This window comes from Nothoprocta perdicaria, unplaced genomic scaffold, assembly GCF_003342845.1.
Source record: "Nothoprocta perdicaria isolate Ctin4 unplaced genomic scaffold, notPer1 scaffold_202, whole genome shotgun sequence".
Lineage (NCBI taxonomy): Eukaryota > Metazoa > Chordata > Aves > Tinamiformes > Tinamidae > Nothoprocta > Nothoprocta perdicaria.
The window spans coordinates 899,574-915,063 of record NW_020455228.1 but is presented as its reverse complement, the minus strand read 5'-3'; positions in this window follow the sequence as shown (position 1 = coordinate 915,063).

The window sequence follows — 15,490 nt, the reverse complement described above, 5'->3', positions numbered from 1 at the left end:
TTGGGCAATTTTATGACTGCTATGCTTTCAGAATTACAGTTTCCTTAGAATCATGGAAATTATTTATTAAAATATAGATGTTACTTTCTCTCAGATTCAGGATTGATTTCTAACCAAAGCGAGAAAGATTCCCTCCAAGTTACTATTGCCTATTTCACAATCTGTGTTTGAAATTCTGCTTCTTGTAGCTCCTCAGCTATAGGCTATTTTGTTGCTTGTAGTGTTTACCATTAAGCTTTCTGCTGTGCTACATTTGACTAAAGCAGGCTGATAGGTAATTACTCAAGAGAACTAGAAGGAAAACAAAATTTCCCAGTTTGCATTCAGTCATAACAAATATCTAGATTTTCAGGCTGAAAAGACTGTTTTAATCACAGTGCATCATATTAAATAGTAAGTTTAGGTGTATGATGGTGACTAGAAGATAGACCAATCCCTGACTTCAAAGGCAAAATGTCCAGATTGAATACAAGCTCCCTGGCCCGTTTTCTTTACTAGCTTGTAAAATGAGATAAGGAACTTTTAGAGAGATTATAGACTGTGTGACACAACCATAAATAATTCTGACTTTGTTTCATTAGCTGCAAGGAACTCAGAATATGGGGAGGCAAAGGCCATTGCAAGGAAGAGCAAAACAAAACAAAACAACAACAACAAAAAAAAAGAAGAATCAATCCTGAGTTGCTTTATGCCACTTAAAATTGGAAATAGATACTTTGTTTTAGAGSTATAATATTTATATTGCAACTAAATGATTACACAGTAGGAAATGAAAGAAAAACATGACAATTAAAATGTCTTTTCTTTCTTTTTTCAATAAATTATTTGCTCAAAATGCAAACTATTTTTGTAGGGTTTGGTTACTTTCTTCAACATATTCAAGCAAATTTGGCTAGGAATTTATAACTAGTCATGGATTGTACTGAATACAAGCAGTCGATACCTATAAGATGGTGAAASAGTGCTTCACTTTTTACACCTCAAAAATATATATAATCCAGAATCTACATGCTTCTGGCTACCTACCATCTTCAGTGCATGAGGGTGGTTACATGTCTGAGTGTCCCTAGAACTCACTCAGCTGGATAGCCAAGAAGTTGCTGAGAATAAATGCTTAGCACACATTTTGTTTGAAATCTCCTRAGAGATTAGACATTTATCCATTGGGGATGGACAGTATATGTGTCTCTATTCTTTCTCATTATAGTACCAATGTGAGCAGGAAGTGTGAGATCTAGATCAATTGCCCTTTTCCATTTATATTAGTAAATGAAGGATTCAACATCATGCTGAAGGTCTCTCTGTACAGGCTCAGAAAAACACAGAAAAAAATTACTGAGGATTAGCTGTACTTTTCCTGTTGATGAGTATTCAAAATTCAAARGTCTACGAAGACAGGACACAATAAAAAGCCTTTGCAAACCACTCACATGAGAAATGGGTGTTCTTGTTTTTGCTCTGTGCATCTTTTTTATTTTTAAATTAGTATATACATAAACTTTATAAACTTATAAACTGATAAATTATATATAAATAATAAATTTATAAAAATGTATACAAATTTATATAAATAATAAATACATTTATAAAATAAATTTTATATATATAAAAACAAAAATACTTAAAGTTAAAGTCCAATGTAATACTCCATTTCACAGGGCCCAAGAGGTCTTTCAAAATTTTGACTTTTTTCTTGGAAAAATAAAGGTGACATACTATGTCAAAGAAAACTACAAAAGTTACACTTTATGACAGTAAACAACTATAAGCAGTTATTTGCTGGTAAAGTAAAGTAAAGTTCGCTAGTAAAAGAGTGAAATTCTGGCAGCCTTTACTTTGAGTCCTGTTTGTGCTGAGGTGGTGCAATCAAAACACATCTTACACAGAAGAGCTCCAATACATATATTTTCAAGCAAAAGTAGAATTTAGTTCTGGAGATGTTAGAGAGGAAGAATTACAAGAACTGTATGCACAGGTAAGCAGAGCACAGAATTACAAGCACTGTATGCACAGAGAGTACAGCAGAGCAGATGCTAACAGTTCCAGTTGAGAAAAGTGTAAAGGAGTTGGTTTTCTGTTAAGAATTAATTCAATTTAAAATCAATAGGCAAAAATTTACAGCTATGTATTAGATGCACAGGAAGGTAAGCATATAAGGATGTAAACACACATATTGCGTATTTCCTGCATTCTCTGTTCTGTTTTGTAGGGTTGTGTTGGRAAACAACATTCAGTCTTGCCTAGGTTAGTGAGCTGTGGGTCAAATGTTACAAAAGATTTTTGCAACTCAGAAGTGCTGAGAAGATGTTATCATCACTTTGAAAAATAATACAACTGGAACACATCATCTGAGCATTGCAGATGGAAAAAACAGTGGATAAACCTGTTTTCAAGAGATAATAAAGAGTCATAGATATGAGATACCTGTGAAGGGCAGATTTTCTCATCTATGATTAGATTTTTCCTTGTATTATGAGAAAAAGTAACTACTGTGAAGAATGTTCCCCACTCTAAAACAGTTGCAAAGCTACATATTATTTGGATTTATAAAATATTCTATTTCTGCCAACTCTTAAAATTTACCTACTGTTTCAACTATTCAGGAACTGGAGAAAATGAGAAATTAGACTTTGTTCAGGAATATCACAAAAATACAAAATGTATCTAATTTTAAATSCAGAGGTCATGAGGAAAATGGCCTAGCATTCCCCCTAGCCTAACTTGGACAAGCTATGCTTCACATACAAGACAAGTCCTATTTGCATTTCATTTACTAAAATCAACAGCTAAAAATAAATTATGAATTTATAGACAAAGAGGTCCTTGGTTTGGGTTAGAATGCTAAATAACTTCAAGAATATTGGTAAGAGTTTTTTTTTTTTTTTTTTTTTTTTTAAGTCTTAGTAATGGACAATCAGCTTCTGGTGACTGCATTCACTGTAAGAAAAGGTATTCCTGAAACTGCCTTTATGCCCTTTATGCCTTCTGTATGATGATCTACATTTCTTACTTCAATTGGACATGGTAAAGCACATGGAATAATGTGTGCATATTTCATAATGTCACCTGTCCACAGCACATATATGTCAAGAGATTTTGTTTTTCCCTAACATCTTTAAGACTTGCTACTCTGTAAGCAAAATATAGATAACAGAAATTAGGAAGCCTCTATGACACTCCTTTGACACTCCTTTGACTTTTTTGTTGTTTAAAAAATCATCATGAAGTTAAAAACTGTTCAAGAACATGATTTATTGATATATTAGTCAACAATTAATGTGAATAATCTGAAGCTGTCTATATAAAGATGCCTTTTTACTTTTTCATCATTTAAGAATAACAAAAATATGAAATAGKAATATTAAGAATACTGAAAAGCAACTGTTACACCAAAGCACAAGGATTTTGATACTCAAAAGCTCTACCTGACTAATTWATTGTCACTAATAATTCACATAGTTCTTCTGTGATTTGAAATTTGAATAGGTATTCATTATGTCTATGTACTAGCATTTGCAAGGAGTATCAAACATGCCAGATTTTTTTAAAACTGAAATTACATGTATACATTAAGCTAAACATACATATTAATTGCATTTAACAAAGGTTTTTCTTGCAGGATAGAATTATGATTATTTTCTTTCCTTATTTTTTTCCATGAAAAAGTTTATCATACATCTTCTCCTTCTGTTTGTAAGCAATCTTTTATTCTTACAACTCTTTTATTGTTTACACCTTAAAGTTTCCATTATTTTATCAATCCATATAACACTATGGGCTCCATTAATAGCTGATATAACAGAAAACACTGCTCATACCTTTCCATTTTGATAACAGAGAGCATGACATTATCTAACATATAATCCTGGGAAATGCACATCACAAATAAAATTGATATTTTTTTTCAGAAGAGAGCCTTCTACTGGAATATTATATGGAGATGAAACAGTAAGTGAAACCTAATCACTGCCAGAGAAGTAAAGCATTTACCTTGAAGGTAGCCTAAAATGTTGTCACAGAATGTTAAGGGAAAGTAATGTTTGTTGCAGAAATTCCTACAACAGAGCAGTGTAAACCACTCGGAATTCAAYGATCTGTAGCAATAGTCCTTGAAAAACTTTTACTGTCAAGAGACATGACAATACCAATTCATACTAATTTAAAAACAAATGAAGTATTTCGTTTTGAAAAAAGCTAGGGGGAAGCACTCCCTATGTGCAACACAGTATTGGTGTCATAAAATTGTTGTCACATGYTATTTTTTGACACATAAATACTTGTGCCTCAAAAATGCGAGGAAAAAGATCATACTYAATACAGTATTTATGCACAATCTTAAATTGTACTTTTTGAATAGTCATTGATTTCTGCAGGAATATTCATGTTCCTATTGTTCAAAACTACTACTGTTTTTTTCCTTCTATTAAGTTTAAGAGTATAAGAATCGACATGYTAGTAAGATCAAAATTCCATTCAACCTCTACTAATGTTACTGGGACAGAGTAGCAGATGGCTGAAAACAGTGTATGTAACAAGATAATACAGACTGCTTATCACCCTTTCTTCTGGAAGTGAGGGGTCTTCTTGTCCTTCTGAGCAAGTTGTTGCATATGATTTGTTATGTCTAAAAGGCACTTGTACTTTTTAATTGCTCCTGTCCTGATCTTTTGTATGCTATTAAAGTTCACAACGTCTTGCAACTATGAATTCCACACAAACTGCTGTAGGCAGCTTCAGTGGGAGTCAGTGTTTAGCTCCTTCAATTTGCATAAAAATCTCATCCCATATATCTAATTGAATTGGTGCCAGAATTTTTTGGTCTTTGTTGTGATTTGGCAAAGTACCTTTGTGATTTGCTAGACCTTTGAAAGTATTTTATAACCTGGATAAATAATATATATGGGAAAGAAATATAAAATGTTCCTGAATATAGGTGATATTACTGGTAAAAGAATACCTTGTGCCAAGGTTTATAAATTAGCTACAGATTTTGGGTGCCAAGTTTTAGGTTGACAAATATAAGACAACAAAAGATTCAGAATTCTAGAGAGTACTGAACATATTTCTTCTGAAGTATGAGCCTCTTGAATAYGCATTGCATTGAGACAGCAAAAATGACTTTAGAAAATCCTGTTATCTCTCCCAAAGTTGTTGTGTCTGAAATGTGGCAAGACAATGGGAAAGGAGAATGAATAACAGAAATATAGGACAAGTAGTGCTTTGAAAGGACCATGAAAACKTCTCGCTCATCCTGCTCTTGGAAGTCACGTGTACTTGGCTCCAACCAAAATGGTTCAAGCAGGAATATGTCAGTGACTGGTTTGGTAATGAGGGGAGAGCAGTGGAGGTTGTTCACTTCGACTTTTGACAGCATCTCCCATAGTATCTTAACTGATAGGCTAGAGGAGTGAACACTGGGGAGGATTTAGAACTGGGAGAACGGCAGAACTCAGTGTTGCGATCAGTGCTACAGAGTCTAGCTGAAGGTCTGAAGTTAATGGTGTCTCCCAGGGATCATTATTGGGCCCAATCCTGTTCAGCTTCTTCATCAGTAACCTGGATGAAGGGACAGAGTGCACACTCTGCAAGTTTTCTGATGACRCAAAACTGAGAAGAATGGCTGATACCCCTGAAAGCTATGCTGCCTTTCAGAGGAACTTAGACAATGTGGAGAGTTGGGMAGAGAGGAAGCTCATGWTGTTCAACAATGTTAAGTGCAGGGTCCTGCACCTTGGGAGGACTAACTTCATATACTAGTGCAGGTTACAAGGCCAATGATATCCTGGCGTGCATTAGGACGAGTATTGCCAACAAGGGAGGTGATCCTTCTTATTCTGAGCCTGTCATTTAAGGAGGACAGACTAATTTTCTTTCTTTTTTCAGACTTTCTGAAAATCTTATCACAAAATATGTTGCTTATTTTGTTACCTGGGTCAAAGGCTGCCTTGCTTTTTACCTCTGTGCTCTTGAAGCACAGATGAGAGCAGCTTCACATAAGATATCATAGGATGGACCTCCCAAGTAGGTTCCCACAGCACAGAACTGAGCTTTTCTCAAAAAAAAAACTGACAGCTTTTTTTTTTTTTTTTTTTTTATCCTGAAAGCTGACAGAGCTGCCAGCTCTAGGAGACACTGCTTCCTGTACTGAATGTTTTTCACCCTGTACAGTTGGGACACCACCAACTCAGATGGTAAAATCATAGGTCATTAAGAGGGTACAAGGGTGACATGGGAGCAGGAATAAAACAAAGTGTCTTTTATTTCTGCTCCATAAAGCAGCTCAGCTACAGAGATGAAGTTTGGTAGTTTCTGTGCTACCACAGTTAAAAGTACAAGCACATAAGCACAATTAATATTATAAAGCTTCTGAACTGTGCAGCTTCTGCCCTCATCCCAGACCTGGGCAGCATCTTCTGCAGTGGGGAGGTTGGGGGCGGGAAGGGAGGAGGGGAAGTCAAGAGTGGTSGGAGCTGGTTGGAGCTGTTTGGACCTTGTTCCCACTCCCACCCATGTGCCAGACTGGGGCTCCCTGGAGAAGCACTGTCAATAAACAGGGCTCTGTGGGGTCCTTCATGTGAGGGCAGGAACCAAGGATGCAGCTGGGAGTGGGGGCTGAGGACAAATAGACCTCACAGATCCCGGCAGCGAAGTTTTTTTCTGTATTTGGCATCCTCTATAAAGAACCATATGTAGAAATTAAAGATAAGAGCTACGAATTTAGAACTTGTGGGTTAAATAGTTATTATTAACTTTGCAGGTTGAATGGAATATAGAATTTGAGAACCTTTTAGAACAGGTTCTTAAGAACCTATGCTTTTGTTTGTTTATGACTTCCCCATCATTTATTGAAGTGCTTTGCTTTGAAAATACCCCAGTGCTTCAAGCTGCTCTGAGGGGAACATCAAGGCAACAAGTGGCACCATGGGCAGAAGAGACCTGGCACATTGTGAAGTCTCTCTCCCTTATGACTTGCTGCTCATGTGTCAAATTAAGTATGGTCAAACCTTGGGAGAAAGACAGGCAAAAACTGACCTCTCTAGTTGCAAGCAGTGGGGCTCATTCTTCTTGTTCCCCTCTTGAAAAGATTGTATTGACTAGGACTTCAGAGCAGCTAAAAGTTTTAACTAATGATGGTTAAGGAAGTTTTTGTCATTTATCTGTGCCTGCCACCATGCTTTTATATTTTTTCAGCAACCTGAGAAAGGATTATAGTTAATCCTTTATCTAGATCATGCTTCCCCATCTCATAAAGTCATGAATTCCCTTTCCCTGTTGCTCATGAATTCATCTTGAGGGGCTGACAGTCTTTTTCTAATCTTCTACTTTCCCTTTCCATTCATTCTCTTTAAGTCTTACTTTCTGCCCAAGGTTGTCCAAATGCTTATGGGCTCTCTGCTTCTCTTCAACATGAAAAAGTAATTTTAGTAGACTGCTTCACCAGACAAGGATTCAGGCAACTGATTTTCTTCTTTTCCTTTTCCTTCTTATTTTTTTTTAATTTTTAAATTATTTTTTATTCTTTGTTTTAATGTTTATTTTGTAAAGAGAAAATTGTGAAGACCCGTGTTTATTATGGAATCTGAGCAAATTTTAACACAGTTTTATCTAGAAAAGGCAAGAAAATTTGCAGATACAGAAAAGTTTCATTTAAATATTTTAACAGCTTCAAAATGTCAGCTTGGTTTCAAAATCTAAATAAAAATTGACTATATTTGTCATCAAAAATAACTTTAATGTAAAATGGACTGTTTCAAGATAAATAATATTTTTTAGAACATGAATTATCTGATGGATAATGCTTTCTTTTTCTAAAGAAAGACTGAAGGCAAGAAAAGTATATATTGCTGTATATTCCCAGAGAATATGCAGCAATGTATATACAGCAATGTAAATTAATATACATTGTTTATATTATATTAATATAAAATCATTGTGATGATTAATGGAAAAAAACTATATATTGAATTTATAAAGTACTTTGCATTATATGACTGCTATTTAGAGCATTTGCTTTTATAAAAGATAATTCTTCYTAAGATATATTATGATCTACATTGAAACTCCTGAACAGAATATTTATTAGAACATAATCAGCCCACAAGGGGTCTCCCTTGCCTTATTTTTCTGTATTGCATTATAAGTTACAGATATTTTACAAAACATAATTTTTCTTGGAATTATTCAGATTTTTTTAATATATAACGCTGATTGAAGGGTGGGTTATTCTACTCTGAAGAGAAATACTATCTTATCATTTATTTCTTTTGCTTAGCAGAAATCACATTTTTCTTAGGTTCAATTAGCTGTAAAATAACTATCAAAATTAAATGCTGTTGACTACTACATATTTTTTTTTTTCTGACATTCATTTCACAAATCYTTTTAGACATATGGGTGAGGTTAAACTGATCTTGACAAACATGCTGTCTTAGAAGTATATAGACCCATTATGAAGAATTCTACATCTGGAAAATGATGATAGCTTTCACCAAAATAGAGCGGACTAAATAAAGCATTCTGTGATGACATGAGCAAGATTGATGCCATTTATTTATTTTTATTTTTATTTTTATTTTTATTTTTATTTTTATTTTTATTTTTATTTTTATTTTTATTTTTATTTTACAGCTATTTGCAGCTAATGGATGACATAGTTACTTAGCTAGAGGAAAATAACCAGTCTCTTACTGCATTTCACCTGATTGCCTCGGTATAAACCAAAGATGTCCTCTTCACAAGAGGATCAGCTGAGAGGAATTTTTTTTCATGAACAGCTGAGAGGGATTTTTTTTCATGAACCTGTTTTAAGCATGCAGTTCCTTTGTTTCTTTGACTCTTTGCACCAAACAGAATTGTTTTTCAGTGTCTTCTTTTGGTTCAAATTCTCTCATATTTGTCTTTATTTAACAAAGTACAATATGTCATTTATCTATTAGTCATCTTGCTCTGTGCCCAAATGTAACCATGAAAGAACAAAATACATTTTCCACATAAGTATTTCAAATTACATCTTTCCTAGGAAGAAGCTTAATTATGCAGATTTTCATTCAGAATATWTTTTTTTTCTGTTTGATGGAAATCATTCTATAGATTGTAATTACAGTTTTAAAAATAAATCTGCTACTTCTGTGAGAGGTAATAAGATGCCATTTGTGAAATACTGTGCAAGCTCTGCAACAAAAAAAAACCCCCATGTTTTCCTGCTTCTGCTCTTGAAGAATTAGTTGAGTGATATTATCTCAGATAAATGCTGATATTTTCAGTGTTGCTGAGTGAAAACAAAGATGTTGAGTCTCGGTGAAGTGCTTCTGAAATGTATTCAATGAAAACAATTGTATCTATTTTAGATTTACTAGATAAGCAGAAAACAGAATCTCTATTTGCTAAGTGGAAAAGGGCAAAATCAGTATGAAGAAAAATGTTTGCAAGTCTCAAATTAAAAAAAGATGAAAATGGGATTGAATTTATTGAGGTTTCAAAGGGGTGTTGAGAACTTATAAATTTGAGTTTGGTAATGAACTCATACCTTGTTTATAAAATGCTTATGTTCCTTGGATGACAAACTTCTCTTTGAAACAAACCACCTTCTAAAACCTTACTTGCTAGGTGTTGTTTGGTTTGAAGTATTTGTTTTTGCAAAAGCTCTCATAAGTTTTAGGTACTGCTGAGGTCTTATATGACAGGGTCTTACAGTGAGCTAAGTGAAATATTTGAAACTGAGAAAAAAATGTAGCCTAATAACAGTAGTTACTGGTGAAAGGCACAATTCAGCCAAGGAAAATAAGCTCTGAACAAAATATGGCTAGTCTACTGTAATAAAGGTATGCTATCCTGACCCTTCCCCCACCCCCCTGAATATGGTTAAGTCTATCAATAGAAAACAAACCTCATACATATCAATACATCATTTAACAGCTTAGTGATTTGCTTTTYACATATCAATAGTGATATTTCCTTTTTATTGCATATAGCTCTAAAGGTCCATCCTGCACTCTGGACATTTTCATTGGTTTTGTCAGGCATTTTGCCATAGGAAGGAGTTCAGGCTTCATATATATGTATATATATTCAGATACCTATCTATCTATCTATCTATCTATACACACACACAATGTATATACACATATATACATATGTATGTATGTATGCAAACATATATATGTATATTTCTACATCAAATGGATTTTGAAACATCTGAAGTCCATTAATAAAAACTGACATTGAATCTGAATTGTGTTACATGCATAAAATGATTGTTACATGTGTAATATGATTGTTACTCATGTTAATTATGTTAGTATGGACATTGAGAACTTTTTCAGAATAGAGAATTCAGAATATAGGAAGTCACTGCACTGAAATGCTGTAACTCAAACTATATCTAGTCCTTTTCAAGCGGTGTCTATGACTATGATCTGTAGTTTCTTTGAGTTCAGTAAATGCTATGCATGTCCTGTCAGAGAAGGATTACTTAAAAAAAAAAAAAAAAAAAAAAAANAAAAAAAAAAAAAAAAAAAAAAAAAAAAGTAGTATTTAGCTGATTGCATTCCTACATTTGAGCATTTCAAATGCCTGACTGTAAAAAAAGTTAAATAGCATAACAGATTCATTTTGAGTGTCTTACAATGGATAGTAGCGATAGCAGTTTTAACTGAGCCCATGGGATTTCTTCATCACATGACTATATAGGTCCTCACATTCTTTAATGATACATAATAAAATCTTGAGCCATCTTTAGGCAAGGAAAAAGTATTTTATAAATGATCTAATAGAAATAAGATATGCATGCTGGTGGAGAAAGAAGAAAATTGAAGGATCCTTGCCTCTGCTTTCTTTGCTATTTACTGATAATTTGACACAGAGATGACAGTGTGGCTAAGTGTCCTGCTAATTTAATGACTGCAGTGAGGATTGATTTTATGTCCTCAGTTACTGTGCTTGCCTCTGAGATCTTAGGCTTTAACACAATCTAATGATTGGATTAATCTGTCTGCCAGCTGAAGAAATTGCCCAGGTTAAAAGTGCTAATAAGAACATCTCATGTTTGTTTGAATTCAGTAACATTTATTTACAGTCTACACACTTAGTGAGCTGAAGAAACTCCAGTGCATGAAAATCATGCAGCCAAGAGTATCCGTTTTCAGATTTTCCTCCTAGATGGCCCACTCATAGTTCAAGTGCTTCAGCATCCTCTGCACTCATGCAGTCATAAGCTGTTTGAGCACCAATGGCTCATCAGACATAGAAGTTTCCTAACACAAAACACACTTCCCTCTTAGCTCTGCTTACTTTCTTTCTACGTGTTTTCCCCCGTTACACTATTCTTTTCTAATGGCTATGTTTCAACCTCSTCTCTGGTTACCCAGGAGTCACTGGTGTACAGTTAACTGAGAAGAACTACCAGTCTGGCAGTGTCAGGAAACTTGACAGATCTGTTGAATTTTATTGTTATGGAGGTGAAAGAAGTTCTCAATCAAAAGAACAGATCTTGGTATATTTAAAAAAAAACTTTTTAAAAAAGTTTGTCTGTTAATGATGTGCTTAGGCGTGATCTGAAGAGTTCATAAGAACTATCAGACAGATTAAAAGAAATTAAGGTGTCTGTAGGAGCAGATGGGCACCCACTTGAGATTTTTTATAGTGTCACTGGGGTTTGGAGGTACATATTGCTTTGAAAAATCTTAAAGGCACCTCTCTATAACTTTAGTCACTTGAATATCTTAGAGAATTGTTCATGGATTACTTGTTATAAGAGGCCATTGTTCTTATATTTAAATGTGTGCTAAATCTCTAAACACATAAAAACTTTTTCAGTACTTTGTCATCTTCTAATTTCAGAGTCTGTAGCTCTGCAAAATATATTACAGTAAAGCAAGTAATGCTTTAGAAGAACACTGGCAATGCATTTATAATTTTGGATTCCTAAGGGAAGAAAGTCCCTCATTTAATGTTATGCAAAATAACATAAAGTCCAAGTATAAATATTTTATTGCTCTTTCAATCAGTGAAGGACAGAATATGATATCAGCTCTGTTGAAATGCAAGGAGCTACTTTTATTTATGTGATTTAAATGATCTATTTGATCTCACTTTAACAAGCATATCTGATCCACAATCAGAATGTTGAATGTGGTAGAGAGATTTCTGAACTAGGGAAGAACTAGTAGATATTAGTTGCATTTCACAGTAATGTCTGAACTAAGTATCTGAAATCAATGTGACTGAGGTTGAAATGAATGTAGGATTGTGTGATACTCTCAGGGGGTTTCCCTCTGGATTAGATTTATCAACTTCAGCACACAATTATTCAAATACAGATATAGTAATGACAGGACTAAGCTGCCACATATGTTAGGTATTTTGGAGCCATTGTGTCTTTGCCTCTAATTGCACAGCCATACCTGAAGTATAAATAGATTGAATTTCAGTGATTTTTTAATATACCTTCATATGATTATTATTGTATTATGACTGTATAACAACAGTTTATTGAAATATTCTGATTTGACAAATTTAGAACATTTTAGAACATTAAAAGAAGAAAAAAAAGATCCTATACCAGATGGTGAGATCTATATCATATAATTCCTAATGTAACTGTGGTTTATATGCAGCTTTGAATAACCTGGCATGAAGCAGGCCATTTGAAACACATCATCCCTAAATACAACTCAGATATTATTGGGAAGTGGTATGGGAAAAAAACATTGAATGCTTCCCAAACCAAAAAGTTGTTTAAAACTGTCAGTAAGATGCAACAGGTTGGCAGTGTCATTAGAATTCTTTATTGGCATCCATGAGAAATTTGGCAGTATATCAGAGAATGAAGAAGYGGTGATTCAGCATGAAAATTTTGGAAAACCCTATCTAAACCCTAAGCTGCCACACTAYGAACAAACACCTGTGTGTCTGCCAGGGTTTAGAAAAGACTATTTTTTTTCTTTAAGATAGAGCTAATCTGCAGACATTGATGACATATCTTAAAGTAATTACATGGTGTTACAAAATTACAGAGTAAATTTTTGCACTTTATGGATTTCAAATTCTGTAGTTGCAGTGGATCAAATAGAGTGTTAGAGCAAGGTGAACTTGACAGATCCTGCATTACGCAAAGTTCAAAATGACATAGACTTCTCATCTGATTTTTATGGGCTTATTAGGGCAGACCTCTTTGGGTATGAAGGGGATCTCACTTTTTTTAAATTAAATAGATCAAATACAAATAATTTTTTGTTGTACTTCCTTGATGTAGTATATTTTGGTAATTAGCATCATTTGTAATTCTGAGGAGGTGTATATAAGAAAAATAGAAATTGCATAAAAATTATAGCATTTGTATCACCATACGAAATTTAGAACTTGGTTTCTATAAAGCAGATGTCAGGACTTTGGAGGAATATAGCGTGTAAATGTACTAACACATTTTTATGACAAAACAACGTTTTTTAATAGGTCATACTGAAAGGATGTTGCGTTTTTTAATAGGTCATACTGAAAGGATGTTGCAATTTAATGCTATTTGGAACATTGGCAAGCTGTAGTCAGGCAATGCATTTCTAGTAGGTATCATCATTTAGCACTATTTTCAGTAACTTTCTTAGTATATGTATGAACAAGTTATTAAGCCCAGAACTGATTATTTGTGTTGGTCTGAGATCCCTGGATCRTTGCTCTGAATGCTGTTTGGCTCTACCATTTCAGGAGTAAAATATACCAAGTTAACCTTATGTTGAAACAGAACTTGTGACATTGGTTATCATCTCATTTGTAGTGGTAAAGAAATGACAAAAAGATGTGAATTACAATCAATTCATTATTTTAAATGCAGGTAGCATGTAGCCAATAATTAAATCTCTAAATTAGCTGCATTGCACACACACACACAGCTTTGTTTTCCCTGCAGTTGAGGAAAAATAATTTTAATTTTCTGGCATTTAGGTATAACATATGTCATATGTCAAACAAAAAATTTCCTCCCTCTTCCAGTTCCCCAAGTCTGATTTATTTTCCATTTTGAAGACTGCATTTTTGCTTCAAGAAATTCAATCCTGTGTTCGACAGGAAAAGTGAATACTGTAAGCTTAGTAACAGTTTTTTAATTCCTTGTAGACCATTGCTTATTTTCTTCCATTTCTAGTAATAGCTTCACATTGCTTTGCTTTATTTAGGTAAATTACTGTAACATTAGCTAGAAATGAGAGAATTCACTGTTTGAGCTAGACAATTCAACTTCCTCCTTCTTTCTATTTAGTACGGTATAATATGATATTTTCTTACCAAGAAAGCTACATAAGAGTGTTCTTAGGGTCCAAAAAAATTGAATGATATTAGATGAACTATGCAGAATTCTGAAGAGTTGGATTTATCCTCGGCTAAGTTATATCTAGAATGTTTTCATGCCTTCTGTATTATTTACATTTTTTAATTACTTCATGGTTTTGTTATTACTGTTACAATGTTATTATTTTAATAGATCATCAGCACTGATCTCTCCAGAATTGCAAAACAGTATGTTGTTTGTATGTGCAATGACTCAACAGAAGGCAACAACTGATGATTCATTGCCATATGCTACAGTTTGTAAAATTGCTGGAGATTTTGTTAGAAAAAAAAAAGTCTTGATCAAACCCTGAATGATAAACTTCTAAGTTTATATGAGCTCTATAGGCAAAGACCTCATGCAGGAGGACCTGCTCTCACCTAAGCATCTATATCTGTGGTGGTTGCCCTAAGCAACATATTTCTGTTCAATAGAGAGAAATACATATATCCATATTCATCTGACCAAATACAGATTTCCCCTTAAAGGAATTGCACCCTAGAAGTTGTAATTGTGATTCTAGAGCGATGAACGAAGACTCACAAGTCTACACTATGATGTATAAAAAGAAGCAAAATCTCTCCTTTCCTTCCCAGCACAAAGCTGAACTTTTTCTTTCAACTTGCAAACAGAAGCACTGTTTCTCCTTCAGGTCAAGTTTCCCTTATCCTTCAATTCTTTGTTAACTTTCTTAAGACTCAAAAACACAACTTGAAAACACATTCATATATGGATTTCTGAACTGGACATGATGCTAATGTTTCAGAGCATTTTTTATTCATTGGCCTGTGTCTGATGAGGAATACTCTTGCACTTGTAAATGCTAAAGCCTCAAGCACAGGATTCCTTCACAACACATTGCAGCTGTTAATGTCGTGACTCTAGCAGCACTTTTGTATCTCCAGTCACTGTCTGGTGAAATATCCAGTTCCATCAGATATGTTTCATGTCCTTGCCACTTGTGATAAGTAACTTGGACAGTCTTTCCAGACTCTACATTAGACTTTGCTCATCCTGTTACCCTTTGGGGAACTAACACCTGCTGAGTTGTCCTTTCCTTTGGCTACTACTATGATATATCCTACACAACGTATTCAGAAGACCTTTGTAGAGACATGTCGTGTTTGGTATTCAGCAAAGGTCTTTCCTGAGCACATTGTTTCTGTATCT